The sequence below is a fragment of the Ornithorhynchus anatinus genome, chromosome 11, assembly GCF_004115215.2.
Source record: "Ornithorhynchus anatinus isolate Pmale09 chromosome 11, mOrnAna1.pri.v4, whole genome shotgun sequence".
Lineage (NCBI taxonomy): Eukaryota > Metazoa > Chordata > Mammalia > Monotremata > Ornithorhynchidae > Ornithorhynchus > Ornithorhynchus anatinus.
This window is the reverse complement of record NC_041738.1, coordinates 26,216,158-26,225,540: the sequence shown is the minus strand read 5'-3', so window position 1 is coordinate 26,225,540 and position 9,383 is coordinate 26,216,158. Positions and strand designations below refer to the sequence as shown.

General features: G+C 44.7%; 1 non-coding gene across 1 annotated transcript; it reads left to right on the top strand.

Annotated features, from left to right (window-relative positions):
* Positions 1-8,669: 8,669 nt before the first annotated feature.
* LOC114815292 lies at positions 8,670-8,807 on the top strand. The gene has a single exon (XR_003763056.1). It is a non-coding gene; the product is annotated as a small nucleolar RNA SNORA7 (small nucleolar RNA).
* Positions 8,808-9,383: the final 576 nt, after the last annotated feature.

Sequence of the window (9,383 nt, the reverse complement as noted above, 5' to 3'; positions counted from 1 at the left end):
TATTTGAATACGATTTTACCAAATGCTTACTGGTTAAATACAGCAGAATCCAGAAGCAGAGCGTTGGGTGAGCTATTGATCTGCCATCAATTTCAGTGATTAATAGGGCCAAGTGAAGGCCCTGGGCCAGGTTTGGGGCCTACTGGTGCGTTAGGCTTTGGGATACCAACCCCTTCATATACCCCAGAGAGGTCAGGTTGGCTGGCACCCGATCATTTTGGCCCCAGGGTATGAGGACAGAGAATGTGGGTCTGAAGGAATTAAGAGCTTCTGTAAGTAGCCCCGCACTTTGGAGTAAGATGGACTCCACCCCTGGGAGAAGCAGTGTGGCCTAGTGGCAAGAGCAAGGGCAAGGGAGTCAAAGGACCTACGTCAGTTGCTGTGCTAAGAGCTGAGGTAGATACGAGCAATTGGATGTGGTCTGTGTCCAACCTGATTAGCCCCAGCGCTTAGTAGAGTGGCTGGCACTTAGTAAGTGCGTAATAAATAATAATCCCATAAATAAAAGCTAATTAGAATGGACACAGCCCAGACCCAACGTGAGTCTCTCAATCTTTATCCCTGTTTTTCAGATGGGGTAACTGAGGCCCAGAAAAGTTAAAAGACTTGCCTAAGGTCGCACAACAGACATGCGGCAGAGCCAGAATTAGAACCTAGGTCCTTCTGACTGCCAGGCCCATGCCCTATCCACTAGGCCATCCTGTTTATCGATCCTAATCCTGGCTCCGTCACTGGAATTTAGGCAAGTCACAGTTTCTATGGGCCTCAGTTTACTCATCTGTAAAATGGAGATTCAATATCCATTCTCTCTCCTTAGACTGGGAGCCCCATGTGGGGTAGGAACTAAGCCCAAAGTGACTTTCTGATAGGTACCCCAGTGCTTAATACAATTTTTATCCCATAGTAAGCGTTTAACAAATACCACAGTTCTTATTATCTGAGATTCTGAGCCAACCTCCTGATGGTTGCCCACGGCTTAGTTTTGTCTTACGTTAATAATGATAATGTTGGTATTTCTTAAGCGCTTACTAAGTGCCAAGCACCGTTCTAAGCGCTGGGGTGGATACAAGGGATCCGGTCATCTCTGACCTATAGCAACGCCATGGACACATCTCTCCCAGAACGCCCCACCTCCATCTGCAATCGTTCTGGTAGTGTAACCATAGAGTTTTCTTGGTAAAAATCCAGAAGTGGTTTACCACTGCCTCCTTCCGCACGGTAAACGTGAGTCTCTGCCCGCGACACTCTCCAGTGCAGCTGCTGCCCAGCACAGGGGAGTTTTGACTTGTAGAAGATCGACTTCCCCTCGCCAGCCACTGGCCAAGCCAGGAATGGAATGGATTTTTTTTTTTGTATTTGTTGAGCGCTTACTGTGTGCCGGGCACTGTTCTAAGCGCTGGGGTAGACGCAAGGGAATCAAATTGTCCCCCGTGGGGCTCACGGTCTTAATCCCCATTTTACAGATGAGGTAACTGAGGCACCGAGAAGTTAAGTGACTTGCCCAAAGTCACACAGCTGACAAACGGCCGAGCCGGGATTCGAACCCATGACCTCTGACTCCAAAGCCCGTGCTCTTTCCACTGAGCCACGCTGCTTCTCTCAATGTGCCTCGGCTTGACTCTCCTTCCCGTAGTCAAAACTGTAGACTACTGGAAACTCTCCAGGTGTGACTCTGAGAGGGAGCCACTGCCTGGTAGTAGTCGTAAGAGTATTCCTTAAGTGCTTACTGGGTAAGAGACACTGAACAAAGCGCTGAGACAAAATACTTACATGGGAATTAGACATGGCCCCTGTCCTTTGGTTAACTTACAATCTAAGCAACAAGGGTGGAGTGGCGAGTGGATAGACAAAGGAGAAATTCATGGAACCGTCACCCAAAATGGGTGACTGGAGGGGGAAGTTATGATTGAAAGGGTCTAAGGAATGTTCAGTGTTCACTCCTGACAAATAGAAGGGCCATCCAAGATCATACCATTTACCCAAGTAGCCCCTTGTCCCAACTGGGCCCAGAATACCAGGCTAATAATAATAATAATAACTGCGGTAATGGTTAAGGGCTTACTACATGCCAGCTACTGTACTAAGCGCTGGGGTCGATACAAGGTAATCAGGTTGGACACAGTCCCTGACCCACAGAGGGCTCACAGTCTTAATCTCCATTTTACGGGTGAGGTAACTGAGGCACGGAGAAGTAAGGCGACTTGCCCAAGATCACACAGCAGACAAGGGGTGGAGCCGGGTTTAGAATGCAGGTCCTTCTGACTCCCAGGCCTGTGTTTTATCCATTACGTCACGCTGGGCTATTTGGGATGTGTGGGCAACGTCCTTCCATTATGTTCTTCCATTCCACATCCTACTTGGATTTGGTCAGAATGAAAACCAGCCAATGTCGCCACAGTCATCTGAGTGAATACTGGGATCGTACTTGGCTTCGGGTGCCCTGCCACCGAATCTAAAATATCCTTAAAGGCCAGTTACCCCCTTTAAATTGTATCCCTGTATAAGACCTGATTTTTAGAAATTTGGGGCTGGGTGGGCTGGGCCTCACCTCCCTGAAATGAGACTGGGTTGGATTGGTTCCGGCAACGGTCTACTGGATTCTTCCAGGACCGTGGGAGAACAAGGATTATGGTTTCCTTTGAAATAAGTGGTGGAACATTGTCTTACACCCCCTTTCGGTGAAATTCAGCTTTCTCTGTCGTCTCATGCAGGATAAACAGAAGGAAAAGGGTTACAAGGTTTGCAAACTCACCACTTCAGGCTGCTTGGACTTCTGAATTTCAGGCTTTTTCACAGTTTCTACAACAGCGGGTGTCCCCGGCTGTGTCTGCTCGATTAAAAAAACCCTCTTTTCTCCGTCACAGAGCGCTTGACTCCTCATCGTACCCATTTGTTTGCAGTGGGTAAATTGAATGCAGTTATCGTTTGGAGAAAGAGATTCATTTCCTTGATATCTCAGCCATAAAACATGTGCACGTCCCATGAATGGGTGATTTTAAATGCTGTCAGTCAAAAATATACTATAAATTAAGTCATCATATCCATTTATAGTAAACAGTCACTTCAGTTCAAACCATTGTGAAATATATGTGAAGGCAATATCAGATCCTCATAATGTCTGGAGAAGCTATTTGGTGAGCAAGTATACAGAACTACAACAATCAACACAACCTCTTTTACTGAAAAACTAATGGCAAACAGCATCTGCTTCAAGGCCATAGCATTAGCTTCCATATTCCAGCCTCCGTGGAAATAATGTGGATAGAAATAACAATTCACATTTGGGATTTTAATTGGCAAACGCTTTCACTGTGAATGGCTAAAGGGAAACAGAAAGCGATTGCTGGAAACAATCATTTCAAGGCAAAATATCATTTCTGTTTTGGAATATTTGGATATGAAGTCAATCAATCATCCCCTGATTAGTGCTGCTTAGACAATCAGCCAGAAACGTTAGAATTATCTATCAGACGATCACAGTGACATAATGATGCTCACCAACTGCTACTTAAACTATTTCTATGCCTGATCCAGAAATCAGTTCCCATGAATCGCGCTGGTCATTTCAACCACAGCAGTGTGTTTCAGAATAACCGATGAGGCCGGGACCCTGATCAACCATCAAGTTCGAGGTTTCAAGCAGAAGGCTCTCGAAGTCCTTAGCTTTCTCTTTAACTGTGCAAATCTTCACTTAATCCACATGACCTTTGTTGACTTTTTATAGGACTCTCTGCTTCATTCGTGCAACAACTTCTCATTGATTTGTGAAAATACCTCCAGTTCAGTCATCTGAAGTACAAATCGATGTTTTCTGAATAGAGCTATGACTGAGTCTTTATTTAGTTTTAATTAAACTTGCCCTAAAAGCGATCTATTGGAATTCTGAGTAGATGGGGATTAGAAGGAACATTTCTGGAAGAGAGGAGAGCACATTTTCCCTCTTCACCTATGCACTCTGATCTGTACCCCTGAAACACTTGATATTCATTCATTCAATTGTATTTATTGAGCGATTACTGTATGCAGAACACTGTACTAAGCACTTGGGCTTGGGAGTCATGGGTTCAGCTGTGTGACTGTGGGCAAGTCACTTAAGTTCTCTGTGCCTCAGTTACCTCCTCTGTAAAATGGGGATTAAGACCGTGAGCCTCGTGTAGGACAAGCTGATTACCCTGTATCTACTCCAGCGCTTAGAACAGTGCTCTGCACATAGTAAGCGCTTAACAAATGCCAACATTATTATTATTAAAGTATAATTCGGTAACAGATAGAGACACTCCCTACCCAACAACGGGCTCACAGTCTAGAAGGGGGGAGTCAGACGACAAAACAAAACAAGTAGAAGGCATCAATAGCATCAATATAAATAAATAGAATTATAGCTATATGTACATCACTAATAAAATAAATAGAATAATAAATTTGTACATGTATACATGAGTGCTGTGGGGTGGGGAGGGCGGTAGAGCAGAGGGAAGGAGTCGGGGCAATGGGGAGGGGAGGAGGAGCAGAGGAAAAGGGGGATTCAGTCTGGGAAGCCCTTCTGGAAGAGCTGAGCTCTCAGTAGGGCTTTGAAAGGGGGGAGTGTGCTAGTTTGGAAGACGTGAGGAGGGAGGGCATTTCAGATCAGAGGTAGGCCGTGGGCCAGGGGTCGATGGCGGGGCAGGCGAGAAGGAGGCACAGTGAGGAGGTTAGCGGCAGAGGGGTGGAATGTGCGCGCTGGGCTGTAGAAGGAAAGAACGGAAGTGAGGCAGGAGGGGGCAAGGGGATGGAGAGCTTTGAAGCCAGTAGTGAGGAGCTTCATACAAAGGTTGAAAAGCAACCATTACAGATTTTTGAGGAGAGGGGTGACACGCCCAGAGTGTTGCTGGAGAAAGATAATCCGGGCAGCAGAGTGAAGAATACGCTGAAGCGGGAAGAGACAGGAGGATAGGAGATCAGAAAGGAGGCTGATGCAGTAATCCAGTGGGGATTTGATAAGTGATTGTGCTGACAAGGTAGCGGTTTGGATGGAGAAGAAAGGGTGATACTCTTATCACCTGCTTCTCCCCAGTTTACACTCTCTTGCTACTTCCGAGTTAACCTTATTACGGCGCCTTGCTCTTCGTTTTCCCGTCTCCTACTCCTGGCTCACGCCATTCTTCCTGTCTGGAACTACCTCTACATTCAAATCCTCCAGAACTCAGCCCACTCCAATATAAAAGCCTTCTGAAACTACACATCACCCAGGAAGCATTCCTTGAATAATTGTGACAATGCTATTTTGTAACATCACAATTTTCACATTTGGAAATCGTGCCTATAACGATCTACTTTATATATTAATTTACTTACCTTTCCAAACTCTCGATATCACCACAGAAGCAGCATGGCCTAGTGGATAGAGCAGCAGCTTGGGAGTCAGAAGGACCTGGGTTTTAATTCCGGCTCCACCTGCTGCGGAACCTTCTGTAAAATAGTAATGAAGACTGTGAGCCCCACGTGGGACATGGGCTGTGTCCAACGTGATTAATTTGTATTTATCCTAGCTCTTTGTACCCCAGCGCTTAGTACCTCAGTGCTTGGCTCAGAGAGAGTACTTAGCAAATACCATAAAAAAAAGTAGAGTATTTAACCCGTGGAATTGGAGGTCCAGATCGTTTCTGTAAAGCTGTGGTTCAGAAACCCCCAAAAGAGAAATAACCAACTATGCTTAAAAGTGTCATCCTGTAATAGTATGCTTAAAGTAGAAGTCCTTTGCTATAAGGAACTTAGTCTTCACAGATACGGTCGAAAGTTGGAGTGAAAATCTCCACTCCTCTTCCCCTCTCTGATAACTGAAGGCTTTCTGTAGGGATTTTGGGGTGGTGGCAATTACTAGACTGTAAGCCTGTTGTGGGGAGGGAACATGTCTACCAAATCTGTTGTATTATACTCTCCAAACACTTAGTACATTGCTCTGCACACAGTCAGCGCTCAGTAAATATGATTGACTGCTAAAATCTTCATGAAAACAATTGAAAGTTCCAATAACATATCTCATAAGTCAAATAACATCCCCACTGTTTCCTCTCATCTTTGCCAATCTGCCATTTGCCTCTTCATCAGTTCCTATCCCTTTCTGAGGCTTTCTTTAACTTCCCTATCATTCCTGCTCTTTCATAGCAATTTAACCCCCTAGGAATTTTTCTACTATAATTCCTGGTACTTGGTTTTTAAAATGTCATAAATACTTCATGCGTTAAAACCTTCAGTTTTAGGTCTCTGATCCCTTAGCCTAAGCCCTCCAGAAGTTTATGCCACTTGACACTTCGATTACAGGTATTCTGGCATTTCCATCCCTTTGCAATTGCTCCCTGTACAGCACATGTCTGACTTTCCTCTGAACTTCATAACTCTACATCTTAATTTATCCTACATGCAAGTAGTGGCACAAAATGGCCAGGGTGGATATTCTTTTGCTAAAGCAGCAATTAATGGGTATCTGTGTTTCTTTCATATGACTTCTACATAAGTTTAAATTTTAGGAGTTTTCTCTGATCATTTGGCATTCCTTTTCTTATTTTCCCCGAACAGAATGATATATTCCATACTGACCTTGCAAATGTCAGAACCACGGTGCAGAGTCTCTCCAAATCTTCTTGAAATGTTCACGTCTTGTCAGATACCAAGTACGAAATGGCTCACGGTTAAAAGAGAGATTTTCCAGAGTTCTCAGCTGTTTCCCCAGAAACCTAAAAGGAAATCCATCCTAATTTCAGGGTTAGCTGCAACTGAAAGGAAAAACCATTATACAGTAAAAGCTAAAATACTCAAGTGAACTGAATTGTCTTCTTCTAAACTCTAGCCCAAATTTGCCTAAAAGTCAGGCATCTCTAAATACCAGCACTGCGGAGGTGACCACCGTGAATAGACACTCCAGTTTTAAAGGTAGGGGTCACCACGATAGTTCTCTCTGGTTTAGGTGGCTCAAAATTGAAAGGGCCCAATGTAGTTCAGCAAATGAAGAACCAAGGGGGATTTTTAAAATAGAGGAGTTGAGGGAAAAGTGGGGAGAAGATACTAATTATTCTCTTCTTGGAGATTCTAAATGACTTGCCACCGGCAAGAATGGGGAGTTCTCAGACTAAGAGTGGTATTTATTGAGCGGTTACTGTGTGCAGAGCACTGTACTTAGCACTTGGGAGAGTGCAGTGCAACATATTTGGCGGGTGCAGTTCCTGACCCCAAGTGATTTACAGTCTAGAGACAAGTTTATAGTCTAGAGAGCTAAATGTAGAATGGGGATTTTTGCCAGAAAAAAAAAAAAAACTCTGATGGCAGAGGGTAGGAATGTGGGAAAAGCAGCCTGGCCTAGTGGAAAGAGCATGGGTCTGGGAGGCAGATTACCTGGGTTCTAATCCCCGCTCTGCCACTTGACTACTGTGTGACCTCAGGCAAGTCACTTAACTTTCCTGGGCCGAAATTACCTCATCTGTAAAACGGGGATTAAGTTCCCTTACTCCCTTCTACTTAGACTGTGAGCCCCAAGGGGGACAGGGACTGTATTTTACTCGATTATTTTGCACCTACCCCAGCACTTGGTTGAATGCTTGGCACACGGGAAGGGCTTAACAAATACTACATGTATTAGTACTATGGAAGATTAGTTTTGCATGAAAGAAGAATCATTCCCAAATCCCAATCTTGGATTTAAAACAAGAATAATTGTTCCTTAAGAGGTTTGGTAAGGAGTGTATATAGGGGAGTGAGTGGAGAAAGAAGGCAGTTATAATAATAATAAATTGTACAATTTGTTAAGTGCTTCAAATATGTCAAGCACTAAATGCTATGAGATGATACTATTATCTCATATTTCATTTCCCTTTTACAAATAGGTAACTGCGGCACAGACGTTTGAAAGCACAGAGATGGAACAAAAATCCTATTCACTCTGTTCATATCATACCACTCTACCATATGCTTTTCACTCCACATTTTGTATATAATCCTGTTAGAGAGTTAGGGACTGTATTTCTGACCACGGATATCACCCTGGAGAGAATGCAATTCAGCGTTGGAAGAAACAGTTAAGGGTCATGGTACGAGTTTTCCTTATTGCGGGGCTCTTCGAAAACGTGATCCAAGCAATCAATGGTAATCATTGAGCACTTGCTGTGTGTAGGGAACTGTACTAAGCACCGGGAAGAAAGCAATTCAACAGAACCGGGGGACACATTCCCTGCCCACAACAAGCTTACAAGATGTTTTCAGTTTCCCCAGAACTCGGCTCTAAATGTACACCCTAAAACTAAACACTGGGTTGAGAGTAACATAAACCAGGAGGAAAGAAATTCAGAAGGCATGGATGCAAATTCCCCGAATCCTACTACGTTTCAAAGTGCAGCTTCTCAGCCTACTGCCCAAGATCTAAAGTTTTACCTGCTGCTCGGGTGCAGACTGGCTGTATAGAGCAAAGACGTATCAGAAGACAACTCTGAATGGCTTGTGCCTCTGAGCTAAGCCCACCTATTCCGTCTCACTCCCGAAGGCTGGTGTTGGATAGCACGTCCAGTAGAAGACGTGTGAGGTTCTTTCCTGGTAAACTGCCACATAATGGCATACATCCCGTTAATTCTAACCTCACTCCAGCAGTGAAATTTCCCTGGTAATTATGAGAGGTCTAACAAAGACACCAGTAGAATTCACAACCCCTCTCGGGGTCACACCTGGAGAGTTTCTAGGACTCTACCAGTCACGACTACAGGAGGGCGAGTCCAGCAGAAGCATTCCCATTCCACTCCTAGACTGGGCAGTGGCTAGTGAGTGGAAGGCCATCTGCTACAAGTCAAAACTCACCTGTGCTGGGCAACAGCGGAATGGGAGAGGGTCGAGAGCCAGAGACTCCTTTACTGCGTGGAAGGAGGCAATGGTAAACCACTTCCGTATTTTTACCGAGAAAACTCCACGGATACTGTACCAGAACGACTGCAGGTGGAAATGGGGTATTTTGGAAGAGATGTGTCCATGACGTCGCTATGGGTTGGACACGACCGAACAGTGTAAGACAACAATAAGAGAATACACAAGCAGAAGAAACAGTCCTACTGGGTCACACCGATGGTCTCCGAGGCTACAGGATGCGAGGAGGAATTATGTAATGGCTGCTCATTGTTTCCTCTTGGCCACGGTTCATATTGGCTAGCCCACCTCTGCTCAATCTGCCGCTAGAGGTGTCCATTCATCAATCAATGGTGTTCGCTGAGCGCTTATCCAGTCAGTTGTATTTATCGAGTGCTTATGGTGTGCAGAACACTGTACTAAGCACTGGGGAGAGTACACTAAAACAATGTAACGGACACATTCCCTGCCCACATTGAGCTTACAGTGTAGACGTTACTATGAATAAATGAAATTGCAGATCT